Below are 16,303 nucleotides of genomic sequence, written 5' to 3'. Positions count from 1 at the left end.
AGCAGCTTCGATGTCTGGACGTTAAACCTTAACCCTCGGTCGCCATCTGTGATGTGAGCGAGAGGAGAGGATATTGAAAAGAGCTCTTTTTCCGTGTAGAGCTGGGCTTTTCTTGCAGTTGATTTTACGCCAGGCATCTCACGTCTTTTAAAACAAAAACGGCAGACTTTAGTTTCAAGCGTAAATAATGGATATTGACAGATGTCTTTTTAGTGCCAGGAAAAAGATAATCTCCCAAACACTTTCAAAGATTTCTGGGTCATAATAATAGAGCTGAAGTCCCTTGCCCATACGCCTTTATACACAGTGCCAGGAAAAAAAAAAAAAATTTTCACTGTAAATTCATCGAGCTAGACTGCACTATAAGAACCAACTGAAATAGGCCCTTCCAGTTTTTTTCGTTCATTTCAGTAAAAACTTTCCCGACTTCTTGTTGAATTGGAATTCTGAGCTTCAGTGATCTTCAAATAGCATTTTAATACTGGTGACATGACACTTCAAATTGTGAAGGACATTTGATGGTGAGGAAGGGCAGGGATGAAGACACTTTATCATCTCAGCAGTTACTCTGGCTTTCTATTTTTAAAATAAAGTTCAACAAGTTAGCAAGCACATAATTATATGAAAGACAGTGTTTCATTATATAACACATTTTATTTTTATTCATACAATAGAAGAGGTCAGAAAGAACCAACTTTTGAATACAGTGCTTTCAATCTGCCAGGCACCCCCATTATGAACTCTACAAGCATTAGCTCACTTAGTCATTATTCACAACTCTCTTGCCCTAACCTGAGACTCAAAATTTTGCTAATGTAACAAAGTGGAGATTCAAACCTGGATCTGCCTTGCTTCAAAGCTACAGGTGGAGTAACTTGTACCTACCTCAGAAATTTTTTTTTTTACCTCAGAAATTACTGACATTAAAGGTTGAATAGTTAAAAAGTATTTTCCAGCATTAGCTCCTAATACTGGTTCCAAAACACCTTGGACTTGTAGAATAAGCTCTGGACCCCTGCTTTAGTGCTTTCAAACAAGCTGTTCCCTCTGTCTGCAATGCTCATTCCCCAGAGCTTCTCAGTACGACCCTAAAAGCCCATGCCAAATTTACCTCAGTTTACTTATATAAGAAATAACAGGATTGGACTTTTATCTCAAAGGTCCTTTTCCAGTTCCAAGTCTGTGTGATTATACAGTAGAAAATATGAACCAAGGGGTCTAATTCTCCATTAAAACTATCTAACATTTATAGTCATAAAGGGTAGAAAACTTGCAGGAGTTTTTTATTTCAATACTCAAAATATGTTAAACATCAATATAGAGAGTGAGACAATAATACATTATTTCATGTTTATTTTGTGTTCTGTTTATGTTATCGGTACCAATTTTTGAACCTCTTTAGTTCCATTTTATTTTATCAATAAGAAACCTGAGGCTTAAGGTAATACTTAAATTTAAGTGACTCAGTAATTGAAGGAACTAAATTATGGTTCCTAGTCATGTATATTCAGACCTTGAGTGTTCTGTAATATAATAAACATTTATATAATATTCATACAATGTTTACTATGTGTTCGATGCCCATCTAAGTGTTTTACCTATGTTAACCAAAAGGTTGGCAGTCCGAATCCATCAGCTGCTCCGTGGAAGAACCCTATGAGGCAGTTCTACTCTGTCCAGTTCAGTCGTTATGAGTAGGAATTGACTCAATGGCAATGGGTTTGGTTTTTTTTGGTTTTAACTTCTCCTTACAGTAGTGCTGTGAGATGATTTATGAATAGGCACCTGAGGCAAAGAGAGGATAAGCTAACATGCCCAAGGCCACTCAGCTAGTTAAGTGGTAGAGCTGGGTTTCAAATCCAGGCAATATCAGAATCTTTAATATTTATTAAATATAAATTGTTTACCAATTCACAACCGTTTTCATATAATTAAGTCATTTCTCTTTACAAATACCTTACATAGAGTGGAAACTCAGGATTTAGTGACTTCCCAAAGATAAGTAAATGGCAGGGCTAGTATTTGAACCTATGCTTGCCTTAATGCTCTTGCTGCTAAACAAGACTGGAGGTTTGGGTCCACCCAGAAGCACCTTGGAAGAAAGCCTTGGTGATCTACTAACGAAAAGTCAGCCACTGAACCCTGTAGAGCGTAGTTCTACACTGACACACATGACTCAGAGTTGAGTTGATGGCAACTGGTATGGGCTATGCACTGTGGTAGGTGCTAGAGATACAGTCTGTTCAGACTGAAGAGGGAAAGAGACAATTATGGTAGTGTATTGAGCATTATGAGAGCAGTGTACAGAGAGTAGTATACAAAGGTGCTATGTAAGTAGAGACAAGGCGCACTGAAATGAGACTGGGCTTGGGTCAGTCTTGATAAATGAGAATTAGCCTAGGCAGAGAAGAAAGGGAGGAGTGCTCTAGCCAAAGGCAATGGCATACAAAAAGGCTTTGAAATGTGACCAGGTGATTAGGTTTCATGGTAAGGAGGAGGAAAGAAGTGCTGAGAGATGAAGCTGGAGACTGTGCTGGGGCCAGATTAGGATGATTTTTGCATGAAATGTGAAAGGGTTTAAGCTTTATCCTATGAGGGATGAGATAGAGGGTGTTTCTACCAATGGAAAAGCATTAGATTTGCATTTTAGAAACTACTCTGAGCCTTGTGGAAGAGGATTAAGGGGGGTAAAACTGGAAACAAGGAGTCCAATGAAATGGCTGTTGCCACAGGAAATTGAACGAAAGATATTCCTAGAATACTGAAATGTCAAACTAAAACAGCACCATTGTTAAGGTAAGGAAGACTGTGAAGAGCGCAGCTTACCCTTAGGACATACGTAAGAAGATTTAGGAAGAATTTTTATATAGCTGTTTGTATCTAGGAGCCTTGGTGGTACAGTGGTTAAGCACTCAGCTAGCCCCCCCTCCACCAGCCACTCCATGGGATAAAAATGTGGCAGTCAGCTTCCCTAAAGATGGTTGTTGTTAGGAGCTGTCAAGTTGGTTCCAACTCAGTGACCTCACGCACAACAGAACGAAACACTCCCTGCTCCTGTGCCATCCTCACGATCATTCCTATGTTTGAGCTCATTGTTGCAGCCACTGTATCAATCCATCTTGTTAAGGGTCTTCCTCTTTTTTGTTGACCCTGTAGTTTACCAAGCATGATGTCCTTCTCCAGGGATTGGTCCCTCCTGATAGTATGTCCAAGGTAGGCGAGATGAAGTCTTTCTGTACTAGCTTCTAAGGAACATTCTGGCTGTACTACTTCCAAGACAAATTTGTTCATTCTTCTGGCAGCCCATGGTATATTTAGTAGTCTTCGCCAACACCATAATTCAAATGCATCAATTCTTCATTCTTCCTTATTCAGTGTGCAGTTTTCATGTGTGTATGAAAAAAAAAAAAGTGTATGAAGCAATTGAAAATACCACGGCTTTGGTCAAGCACACGTTAGTACTCAAGGTGGCATCTTTGTGTTATTGAATATTCTCTCAGACTCCCTCATCACTGAAAATCCTTTCATATTTAAATAAACCTTTATGACTTATGGAAAGCAAAATGCCAAAAGCAAGGTGTGATGGTTAAGGTTGTGTGTCAGCGTGGCTGGGCCATGAATCTTAGTGGTTTGGTGATTATGTAATGATGTAATTTGGCAGATGTAATGATGTAATCATCATCTATTTTGTGATCTGATGTAGTCATACTCCGTTTTGTCATCTGATGTAAGCAACCAATCAGTTGAAAAGGGACTTTCCTTGGGGGTGTAGCCTGCATCCAGTATATATGGATGTTCTGCCAAAGGTCACATGCTCTGAATCCTGCATCTAACCTGTCATCCTCTGACCTCTGGTTCTTGGGACGTGAGCCAGCAGCCTGCCACATGACCTGCAGATTTTGGGATTCACCAGCTCCTGTGACCCCACGAGCCAGTAGCCTTCCATTTGACCTGCCAATTTGGAGTTCATCAGCCTGTGCAACCACGTGATCCAGGAAAAGACCCTTGACCCACAGATTTGGGACTTGCCAACCTCCATAACTGCATGAGCCATTTTCTTGAGATAAATCTCTGTATATTTGTGGAGCCCTGGTGGCACAGTGGTTAAGAGCTTGACTGCTAACCAAAAAGTCGGCAGTTCGAATTCACCAGCCACTCTTTGGAAACCCTATGGGGCAGTTCTACTGTGTCCTATAGGATCACTATGAGTCATAATCAAATCAGTGGCAACAGATTTGGAGTTTCTTTATATATACTTGTATATATAAAGAAACTTTACTGGTTTTGCACCTCTAGAGAGCTCAGTCTAAGATATTTGATACTGAGAGTGGGTCTAGAGGAACAGAATCATAAGGATGAGTGTTGTGAATTGGTTCTCAAGTCTGGCTAGTATTAAAGGCACTCATGACTCTGCTTTTGGTAGTAAAGAGAGCACTACTAATCCATAGTGTGAAGTGGCAATAGAAATACATAAAATACCACCACCAATGGATATATATTTGTGAGAGGCAAGGCTCTGGGTGATTGCATATTTGATACTTTTCTACAATTTTGTCAGAATGAGAAACTTAAGAAAGCTGGTTGGTTGATGTACTTTCACTAGACAAAGTGAAAAAAGAAAGATATGAGCTCAGGACTTCAGAGTTACGGCTCAAGTGCTGCATAAAAGACCTGAAAGTTGCCACTTGTGCCCTGAAAGAAAGCCTTATTTCTTGTAGTAACAGAGCTGACATTGCTGAAAACCAAATCCAGAGTCTTATTGTAAGAGTGGCTGAATTATAATGCCAATTGAATTCCCAGCCTCAAATGGGGTCTGAAGTTAAAGTGAAGACATTGATTGGGAAAACGTAGGATCCTGAAACTTGGGGTTGGGACATATGGGAAGATAATCAGGAAGCTGGTAACATCGAGCCCCTAAATTCCATTGAGTCACTCCTGCCAACAGAAACAGCCCTCTTATTCCCAACTGAAGAGATTACTCCATCTTTGTCTGCTAAGCCACCCTCTCCAGTAAAACCATTATCCTACCCCCATCTGATGAGATTACCCCATCTATGTCTGAAGAACCTTTGAGATATCACCTGGGGCATTGCCTGAGGAAGATGCCTTACAAGACATTGTTGAATGTCCCCCAGACCCACCCCCACCACCCATTTTTGCTTCTAGACTTATAACTAGACTTAAGTCCCAGCAAGCCCCAGAAGGTGAAATACACAGTGTGACCTGTGAGGAGGTATGCTACACTCCAAAAGAACTGCTTGATTTTTCTAATATATACAAACAAAACCCTGGGGAATATGTGTGGGAATGGCTATTAAGGGTGTGGGATAATGGTGCAAGGAACATAAAGTTGGATCAGTCTGAGTTTATTAATATGGGCCCTCTAAACACAGATTCTTCATTCAGTGCTTCAGCTTGAGAGGTTAAGAAGGGATCTAATGGTTTATTTGGTTGGGTTGCTGAAGCATGAGTTACGTGGTGGCCTACACTAAATCAAGTTAAAATGCCAAACTGCCTTGGTATACTGTAGAAGAAGGTATCCAAAGGCTTAGGGAAATTGGCATATTAGGGTGGATTTATCAGGTTGGACCCACAGACTCACCCGTGGTGTGCCCAGAGGACAGACTTTTCACCACAACGGTGAGGAACAAATTTTGAAAGGGAACCCCATCATCCTTGAAGACTGCTGTGATTGCTATTTTACGTAAATCAGATTTGACAGTGAGAACTGCCCTAACTAAATTAAGATATGTAGCTACAATGGGGCTGATTAGACCCTGTGGTGATGGGGCCAAGTGGTAGCACTTATCGCCAAAGACAAGGTGGGCATGGTTACCATAATGGACAGCAGAGTCAAAGCAGCAATCAGAATAGTCTGACTCGTATGGACTTATGACATTGGTTATTTAGTTATGGTGTCCGTAGGAGTGAAAAAGAAGGGAAATCTACTAAATATTTAGTAGATCTGTACAAGTGGAAGAATTTTAAGTCAAGTGAACAACAGTCTAACTCGAATCACCAGAATAGAGAGTCACAGACTTGAGCCAGTTTACAGACCCACAACCCCTTGAATGAAGGGGAGGCCGGGTCGCCTTGAAAAAGACCCCACTACACTGCCAAAAATTTATATGTTACTTTTTCTCCCAGCCTTCCGCAAAGAGATCTGTGGCCTTTTACTAGAGTAACTGTTCACTGGGGAGAAGGAAATAATCAGAGTGCTTCGATTACTAGGCACTGGCTCCAAACTGACACTAATTCCAGGAAACCCAAAATGTTATTCTGCCCCACCACAGCAGGGGCTTATGGAGGCCAGGTTATTAATGGAGCCTTACCTCAGGTCTGACTCACAGTGAGTTCAGTGGGTCCCAAAGCCCATTCTGTAGTGATTTCCCTAGTTCCAGGACGCATAATTGGACTAGACATACTCAGCAATTGGCAGAACCCGTTCATTGGATCCCTGACATGTGGTGTAAGGGCTATTACAGTAGAAAAAGCCCAGTGGAATGCTTTAGAACTACTACTACCTAGGAAAATAGTAAACCAAAAGTTACACTGCATTCCTGGAGGGATTGTAGAGATTACGGCACCATCAAGGTCTTGAAGGATGCAGGAGTGGTGATTCCCACCACATCCCCATCAACTTGCTTATTTGGCCTGTGCAGAAACTGGATTCATCTTGGAGAATGACTGTGAATTATCATAAACTTGACTACATGGTGACTCCAATTTCGGCTGCCGTACCAGATGTAATTTCATTGCTTGAGCAAATTAATACATTTCCTGGTATCTGTGCGACAGCAACAGATTAGGTGTTTGGTACCTGGTGTGCAGCTACTGAGCTGGCTAATGCCTTTTTATTCATACCTGTTTCGAAGGACCACCAGGAAGTTGAACGGAGGAGGGCTTTGTATTTTTACATCGTGCTGCCCAGCTCAAGATGTATTATTCCTCAATAAAATTCCTTTTCTTTCACTGCTAACAGCGTACGAGATTTTCATCTTTGAGAACTTAGATTTCTGGTATCGTTAGATTTTTAGATCTAATCCAAACCAATTGTCATTGAGTCAATTCTGACTCATAGTGACTCTATAGGACAGAGTAGAGCTGTCCCATAAGGTTTCCAAGGAGTGGCTGGTAGATTCCAAATGCTGACCTTTTAGTTAGCAGCCAGGTTCTTAACCACTGTGCCACAGGGCTTCAGATCTAATCTAGAGTATTAAATTTTAGATCTAACCTAGATCATTAGATGAAGATCTTTAGCATTCTCCCCCATTAGATCTTAAATGTTAAATTTCTTAGCTCTTTAACCTTCCTTAGATATTCTTTGGAGAAACTTGTGTGAGGAGAAAGGCAGTAGCTAGAGAGAGTCTAGAGTTTTGGGAGCTACTTTATAAAATTTTACTTCACCTGTTTTTAATAAAACGGAAATTTTTTTTTAGTGTATTAATAGGCCAAGGAAGAGGATGAAGGTAGAAGAGGATAAGGATAACTGATGAAGCAAGATTAGAGAAATCAGTAGTAGGATTTTAAGTAAACTTATATTTCATTTTTTTTTAAACTAGGTAAACATACACACATGATTCACAGATCAAAAGATGTATGATCAAAAGTAAGCTTCTCTCCCCCTTTGATCTCCCAGTCACCCATTTCCTCTTCTAAGAGAATTACAGATTTACACTCCCAGCAGCAAGTGTGCAAGTGCACGATGGACATAATGTTTGTACTTAATTCTCAGAGTTTGGAGAGAAAGCTAGATCTGAATGTACATTGATTTTTAGTGAAAGGAATGAGAATAAGAGAAATAAAGAACAGACGGAGTGTCAGAAATGAATGAGAAAGATGTTGTATGGAATTACTTCAGAAGAGAAAGGACATAGAGGATCGTGGAAGATATGTCTATGCTGGAAAACCCAAGCAGCAGCCCCATTTCACATGGTTTTGTGATCTTTTCAGAACTTAACTACTTCTCTTCCTCCTCCGTCTTCTTCCTCTTCATTGAGGTGAAATTTACATAAATACAATTAAGTATTTTAAAATGAACCATTCAGTGGCATTAATAACATTCACAGTGTCATGCAACCACCACCTCTGTCTAGTTCCAAAACATTTTGATACCTCAAAAGGATACCCATACCAGTGAAGTTGATGCATCCCATTCCCCTCTGCCCCTAGTAACCACCAATCTGCCTTCTGTCTTTAGGGATTTACCTGTCTGGATATTTCATGTAAATGAAATCATACAATCTGTGACCTTTTTTTTCTTAGCGTAATATTTTTGAGATTCATCATCATTGTAGCATGTACTAGTGCTTCATTCCTTTTAGGGATGAGTATTTCATTGTATGTATATGCCACAGTTTGTTTATCCAGTCTTCCATTGATTGACATCAGGCTGTTTCCAGTGAATAGCTGGCTGTTGTGAATAGCATCTCTTGTGAATATGCATGTATGTGCATTTGTTTAAGTAATTGTTTTCATTTCTTTTGGGTATATACCTAAGGTTGGAATTGCTGGGTCTTTTGGGCCATTACTCATTTCTGGGTGTCATGAATTGAAATGTGTCCACCAAAAATTTGTGTCAACTTGACTGGGCCATGATTCATCCATTTTGTGATCTGATGTAAGTATGTCTTGTAACTGCTAGCCTCTGTGCCGGTTGTGATGGTCCCATTTGGGAGTGAGTTGTCCTTTATATTAATGAGGCATGATTAGGTTATATTAGTGAGGATAAGGGTGGGATGTACCACCGTTAAAGGGGATAAAAGGAGTGAGAAACGAGCAGAGAAGAGGGACCTCCTACCACCAAGAGAGAAGAGCTGGGAGAGAAGCATGTCCTTTGGACCCAGGGTCCTTGCACAGAGAATCTCCTAGACCAGGGGAAGATTGATGCTTACAGATGCTGAAAGGACACAAGGACCTTCCCCCAGGGCAGAGAGAGAAAGCCTACCCCTAGAGCCAGCACCTTGATTTTAGACTTCTAGCCTCGTAAGGTTTTCAACCAACATAAATGGCGACTATACACATGGACCTTGCCAGATGGAACACACAGAAATCAAATTGACTACATCTGTGGAAAGAGACGATGGAAAACCTCAATATCATCAGTCAGAACAAGGCCAGGGGCCGACTGTGGAACAGACCATCAATTCCTCATATGCAAGTTCAAGCTGAAACTGAAGAAAATCCGAGCAAGTCCAGGAGAGCCAAAATATGACCTTGAGTATATCCCACCTGAATTTAGAGACCATCTGAAGAACAGATTTGATGCATTGAACACTAGTGACTGAAGACCAGATGAGTTATGGAAGGACATCATCCATGAAGAAAGAAAGAGGTTGCTGAAAAGACGGGAAAGAAAGAAAAGACCAAGATGGATGTCAGAGGAGACTCTGAAACTTGCTGTTGAGCATCGAGCAGCTAAAGCAAAAGGAAGAATTGATGAAGTAAAAGAATTGAACAGAAGATTTCAAAGGGCCTCTCGAGAAGACAAAGTATTATAATGATATGTGCAAAGAGCTGGAGATGGAAAACCAAAAGGGAAGAACACGCTCGGAGTTTCTCAAGCTGAAAGAACTGAAGAAAAAATTCATGCCTCAAGTTGCAATAGTGAAGGATTCCCTGGGGAAAATCTTAAACGATGCAGGAAGCATCAAAAGAAGATGGAAGGAATACACAGAGTCATTATACCAAAAAGAATTAGTCGATATTCAAGCATTTCAAGAGGTGGCATATGATCAGGAACCAATGGTACTGAAGGAAGTAGTCCAAGCTGCTCTGAAGGCATTGGAGAAAAACAAGGCTCCAGGAATTGGTGGAATATCAATTGAGATGTTTCAACAAACAGATGCAATGCTGGAGATGCTCACTCATCTATGCCAAGAAATATGGAAGACAGCTTCCTGGCCAGCGGACTGGAAGAGATCCATATTTATGCCTATTCCCAAGAAAGGTGATCCAACCGAATGTGGAAATTATAGAACAATATCATTAATATCACACACAAGCAAAATTTTGCTGAAGATCATTCAAAAACAGTTGCAGCAGTGTATCGACAGGAAACTGCCAGAAATTCAGACCAGTTTCAGAAGAGGACGTGGAACCAGGGATATCATTGCTGATGTCAGATGGATCCTGGCTGATAGCAGAGACTACCAGAAGGGTGTTTACCTGTGTTTTATTGACTATGCAAAGGCATTCGACTCTGTGGATCATAACAAACTATGGATAACACTGTGAAGAATGGGAATTCCAGAACACTTAATTGTGCTCTTGAGGAACCTTTACATAGATCAAGAGGCAGTTGTTCCGACAGAACAAGGGGATACTGATTGGTTTAAAGTCAGGAAAGGTGTGCATCGGGGTTGTATTCTTTCACCGTACCTATTTAATCTGTATGCTGAGCAAATAATCTGAGAAGCTGGACTATATGAAGAAGAACGGGGCATCAGAATTGGAGGAAGACTCATTAACAACCTGCATTATGCAGATGACACAACCTTGCTTGCTGAAAGTGAAGAGGACCTGAAGCACTTCCTAATGAAGATCAAAGACCACAGCCTTCAATAAAGATTACACCTCAACATAAAGAAAACAAAAATCTTCGCAACTGGTCCAATGAGCAACATCACGATAAATGGAGAAAAGATTGAAGTTGTCAAGGATTTCATTTTACTTGCATCCACAATCAACAGCCATGGAAGCAGCAGTCAAGAAATTAAAAGACACATTGCATTGGGCAAATCTGCTGCAAAGGACCTCTTCAAAGTGTTGAAGAGCAAAGATGTCACCCTGAAGACTAAGGTGCGGCTGACCCAAGCCATGGTATTTTCAATCACATCATATGCATGTGAAAGCTAGACAATGAATAAGGAAGACTGAAGAAGAGTTGACGCCTTTGAATTGTGGTATTGGCAAAGAATATTGAATATACCATGGACTGCCAAAAGAACAAACAAATCTGTCTTGGAGGAAGTACAGCCAGAATGCTCCTTAGAGGCAAGGATGATGAGACTGCGTCTTACATACTTTGGACATGTTGTCAGGAGAGATCAGTCCCTGGAGAAGGACATCATGCTTGGCAGAGTACAGGGTCAGCGTAAAACAGGAAGACCCTCAACGAGGTGGATTGACACAGTGACTGCAACAATGAGCTCAAGCATAACAACGATTGTAAGGATGGCGCAGGACCAGGCAGTGTCTCGTTCTGTTATGCATAGGGTCGCTATGAGTCGGGACTGACTTGACAGCACCTAACAACAACAACAGCAAGCCTCCTAAACTGTGAGAGAATCAATTTCTGTTCCTTAAAGCCACACCTGTGACTTAAGATGTTGGGTAATTCTGTGTTTAACATTTTTTTTCTTAATTGTGCTTTAAGTAAAAGTTTACAAATCAAGTCAGTCTCTCATACAAAAACTTACATACACCTTGCTATATATTCCTAGTTGCTCTCCCCCTAGTGAGACAGCACACTCCTCCTTTCCACCCTGTATTCCCTGTATCCATTTAGCCAGCTCCTGTCCTCCTATGCCTTCTTATTTTGCCTCCAAACAGGAGCTGTCCACATAGTTTTATGTGTCTACTTGAGCAAAGGAGATGTTTAACTTTTTGAGGAAATGCCAAACTATTTTCCACAGTGGCTAGATCATTTTGTATTCCCACCAACAATGTACAAAGTTTTCCATTTCTCTGCTTTCTCCCCAACAGTTGTTACTTCCCTTTAAAAAAAAAAATTATAGCCATCCTAGTGAATGCAGGAAGCATCAGTGGAAGCTGCAAGGAATACATTGTGTCACGGTACCAAAAAAAATTGGTCAGCATTCAGACATTTCAGGCAGAAGCCTATGACCGAGAACCGATGGTACTGAAGGAAGAAATTCAAGCTACGCTGAGGGCATTGGAGAACAACAAGGCTCCAGGAATTGATGGAATACCAGTTGAGATATTTTGGCAAATGGATGCAGTGCTGGTAGTGCTCACATATCTATGCCAAGAATTTTGGAAAGCAACTACCTGGCCAACCAACTAGAAGAGATCCATATTTGTGCCAGATCCAAAGAAAGGTGATCCAACAGAATGTGGAAATTACAGAACAATATCATTAATATACACATAACATTTTGCTGATGACAATTCAGAAACGATTGTAGCAGTACATCCACAGGGAGCTGCCAGAAATTCAAGCTGAATTCAGAAGAGGGTGTGAAATAAAGGATGTCATTGCAGATGTCAGAAGGCTCTTGGTTGAAAGCAGAAAATACCAGAAAGATGTTTACCTATGTTTTATGGACTCTGGAAAGTCATTTGACTATGTAGATCATAACAAATTATGGATAACATTGCAAAGAATGGGAATTCCAGAATACTTAATTGGGCTCATGAGGAACCTGTACATAGACCAAGAGGCAGTCATTCAAACAGAACAAGAGGATACTGTGTGGTTTAAAATCAGGAAAGATGTGTGTCAGGGTTGTAGCCTTTTACCATACTTATTCAGCCTGTATGCTGAGCAAGCAACCCAAGAAACTGGACTATATGAAGAAGAACACAGCATGAGGTTTGGAGGAAGACTAATAACTTGCAGCTTGGAGATGACACAACCTGGCTTGCTGAAAGCGAAAAGGACTTGAAACACTTAACTGTTGAAAATCAAAGGCTGCAGCCGCAGCCTTCAGTATGGATTGCACCTCAACATGAAAACAGAAATCCTCACAATTGGATCAGTAAGCAACATCATGATAAATGGAGAAAATAGTGACGTTGTCGAGGATTTCATTTTCCTTGGATCCACAATCAACACCCATGGAAACAGCAGTCAAGAAATCAAACGACATATTGCGTTGGGCAAATCTGCTACAAAAGACCTCTAAAGTGTTAAAAAGCAAAGATATCACTTTGAGGACTAAGGTCAGCCTGACCCAAGCCATGGTTTTTTTATTCACCTCATATGCATGTGAAAGCTGGATAATGAATAAGGAAGACTGAAGAAGAATTGATGCCTTTGAATTGTGGTGTTGGTGAAGAGTATTGAATATACTATGAACTGCCAGAAGAATGAACAACTCTGTCTTGGAAGAAGTACAGCCAGAATGCTCCTTAGAAGCGAGGATGGCGAGACTTTGTTTCATATACTTTGGACATGTTATCAGGAGGGACCAGTCCCTGGAGAAGGATATTATGCTTGGTAAAGTATTGGGTCATCAGAAAAGAGGAAGACGCTCACCAAGATGGATTGTCACAGTGGCTGCATCAGTAGGCTCAAACAGGAACGATTTTGAGGGTGCACAGGACCAGGCAGTTGTGCATACGGTTGCCATGAGTTGTAACTGACTCAACAGGATTGAACAACAACAGTAAGTGGGTATGAAGTGGTATGATTGTGGTTTTGATTTGCATTTCCCTAATGACTAATGGGAGTCCTTGGATGACACACGGAGTTAAGCACTTGACTGTTAACAGAAAGTTTGGCAGTTGGAACCCACCCTGAAGTGCCTATGAAGAAAGGCTTGTGATCTGCTTCCAAAAGGCTACAGCCTTGAAAACCATACAGAGTGCAGTTCTACTCTGCACATGTGGGGTCGCTATGAGTTGGAACTGACTACAACTGGTTTGATACTGGAATGTGTAATGATGTTGAGATCTTTTCATATGCTCTTCGACTATTTGTATATCTTCTTTGAAGAAATGCCTGTTGAAGTCCTTTGCCCATTTTTAAGTTGGGTTGTTTGTGTTTTTGTTGTTGAGTTGTAAGACTTCTTTATATATTCTAGAGACTATACTTTTATGAAATTTGCAAATATTTTCTCCCCCTCTGTAGGCTGTCTTTTTACTTTCTTCATAATGTCCTTCAGTGCACACAAATTTTTAATTTTGAAGAAGTCCAGTTTATTTTTTCTTTTGTTGCTTGTGCTTTGGTGTCGTATCTGTGAATCCATTACCAAATCCAAGGTCATGAAAATTTACCCCTATATTTTCTTCTAAACATATATTTACATATATAAAACATATGTTAGTTGTCCAACTTCATTCTTTTACATACTGTTATCCAGTTGCTGAAAGAGCACTGTTTGTTGAAGAGGCTGTCTTTCTCCTTTGAATGGACTTGACACTCTTGTCAAAAATCAATTGACCGTAGATGTTTGGTTTTATTTCTGGATGAATGGTTAATTCTATTCCATTGGTCTATATCTGTCCTTATGCCAGTACCAGTAACTGCTGCTTTATATTTAATATGTAAGTCAACTTAGAAAATGGATTTTCCCAGACTTCTTAAAGATTCTTCACTTATATAAATGATATTCAAGTTACAAGTGCCAAAGCTTTGCTTTCTGCTCCTGTTGTTTTTAGTCATAAGCATATTGTGTGTTATGTATATTATATATGTATATATATATTGGGTTGTATTGTGTGTGATGCTTTGGGATCATTCCGACCAGTGGTATAAATCAAAACAAAGGGAAGCTTCTTGGTTGAGAAAGAGCACTCTCTGTCTTGAGGAAGAAGAGAGGAGGAGAAGACTAGAAACCAATTAAAATGTCTCTGAGATGGTTCTACTATTCCTAAAGCACACAATTTAGGAACTTTTAAGAAAACATTTCAACCATGTCGTCTTTCTCAGCTAATACCAGTCTAAGCCACTGAATTTGCTTTTGGTTATTTTTAGTCACAAAATTGAAAGACTTCGTTTGAGGCTTATAAGATAGCAGTTGTAAGATTTTAAAGTAGATCTCTGATTATTTCTCATTTGATGTGAGGCTTATTTTAATTGCATTCATATTCAGCTGCAAATGCTCTTAGTGGATGTCTCAGTAATTTAGTGCTGCTTACAAATACCACAAGTGGATGGCTTTAGCAAAGAGAAATTTATTCTCTCACAGTCTAGTAGGCCAGAAGTCCAAATTCAGGGCGCCAGCTCCAGGGGAAGGCTCTCTCTGTGTTGACTCTGGAGGAGGGTCCTTCTCATCAATCTTCCCCTGGTCTAGGAGCTTCTCGGGCACAGGGACCCTGGTCCAAAGGATGTGCTCTGCTTGTAGCACTGCTTTCTTGGTGTGTTATCAGGTCCCCTGTCTCTCTGCTCCCTTCTCTCTTTTATATCGAAAAAGAGATTGATTTTAAGATACAACCTAATCTCATAGTTCTGCCTCATTAGCATAACTGCCAATAATCCCACCTCATTAACATCATAGAGATAGGATTTACAACACAAAGGAAAATCACATCAGATGACAAAATGGTGGACAACGACACAATCCTGGGAATCACGGCCTAGCCTAGTTGATACACAATGTGGAGGGACACAGTTCAGTCCATAACAGTGGAGAACATAATAAAACTAAACAATGAGCCAAATGATTCAGTTTTAGCTTTCCTATGAGACTGACAACTAGTTCTTTTTAGTCATTACAAATAAAATGTGTTATTGCTGTAAAAATGATCCCTTTTACACAAAACTCCTTTATACACAGTTTTTCATAAACAAATACAGTGTTTTCATTAGACTATCTCAATCTCAGCTTGATTTCGCTTTTTAAGGCAATTCATTTAGTTGGCCTTGGACTGAAAAATTTAGAATGTATTAATAATCAACTTTTTAATTAAGTTACTTCTTTATTCAGTGTGTTGATATTTTTAATCATTAAGCTTATAGTTAGGCATGTATTGCAAGTTTACTATGCGTCAGTTGCTGTTAGGTTTGGGGAGTATAAAAATAAAATACCTTCCTTCAAGGATCTCACAGTATAGTGAGCGCAAAAGGACAAATGAGCATGTAGTCTTCTGGGATCATTCAAGAAGGGGGTCGGTAAACAATGATAAGGAGCATAATCACAATGAAACACTAAATTTTCCTAAGCCTTTTTCCCCCATGTTTGCAATCTATTCTGTATTTCCCCATAGCGATTAACAGTAAAATCCTCTCAATGAAAGAGAGAAGGAAGACCTATACTCTTCTTGGGAGACGGAAAAGAAAGGGCAGAGTGTATTCAATAGCCAGCCTAGGGAAAAGAAAACTAGGTGAGAGAAGTACTTGGTAGCAGTGCCAAAGGAAGAGAAGAAAGCCAACAAAATCCCTGGTGCTGGAGGGGTGAAAGAAGGAGGTACTAGGGAACCAGCCAAGGTCAGAAAAACAGGCCCTACGGTTCAGTCTCAAGCAGGCACCTTATGGGTTCTCCGATAACCTGGTTATCTGGTTTCTCAAGCCAACAACAGGTTAGAAAGAGGAGAAGCATTCTGGCAACAGTCAAGTGTTAATGGCTGATAGCCTCACAGTGAAAGAGGAAACTAAAGTGAAAATGGACTTAAAAAT

The 16,303-nt window shown here is 40.2% G+C and overlaps 1 protein-coding gene across 2 annotated transcripts in view; it reads left to right on the top strand.

The window, feature by feature from the left end:
* TRAK2 (trafficking kinesin protein 2) overlaps positions 1-16,303 on the top strand; it is a 69,662-nt gene that overhangs the window by 560 nt on the left and 52,799 nt on the right. The gene's annotated exons all lie outside the window — the stretch shown is intronic.

Source organism: Elephas maximus, chromosome 6 (assembly GCF_024166365.1).
Source record: "Elephas maximus indicus isolate mEleMax1 chromosome 6, mEleMax1 primary haplotype, whole genome shotgun sequence".
In the NCBI taxonomy this organism is placed as follows: domain Eukaryota; kingdom Metazoa; phylum Chordata; class Mammalia; order Proboscidea; family Elephantidae; genus Elephas; species Elephas maximus.
Note: the sequence above shows the minus strand (reverse complement) of the source record. Positions and strands in the feature narration are given on the sequence as shown.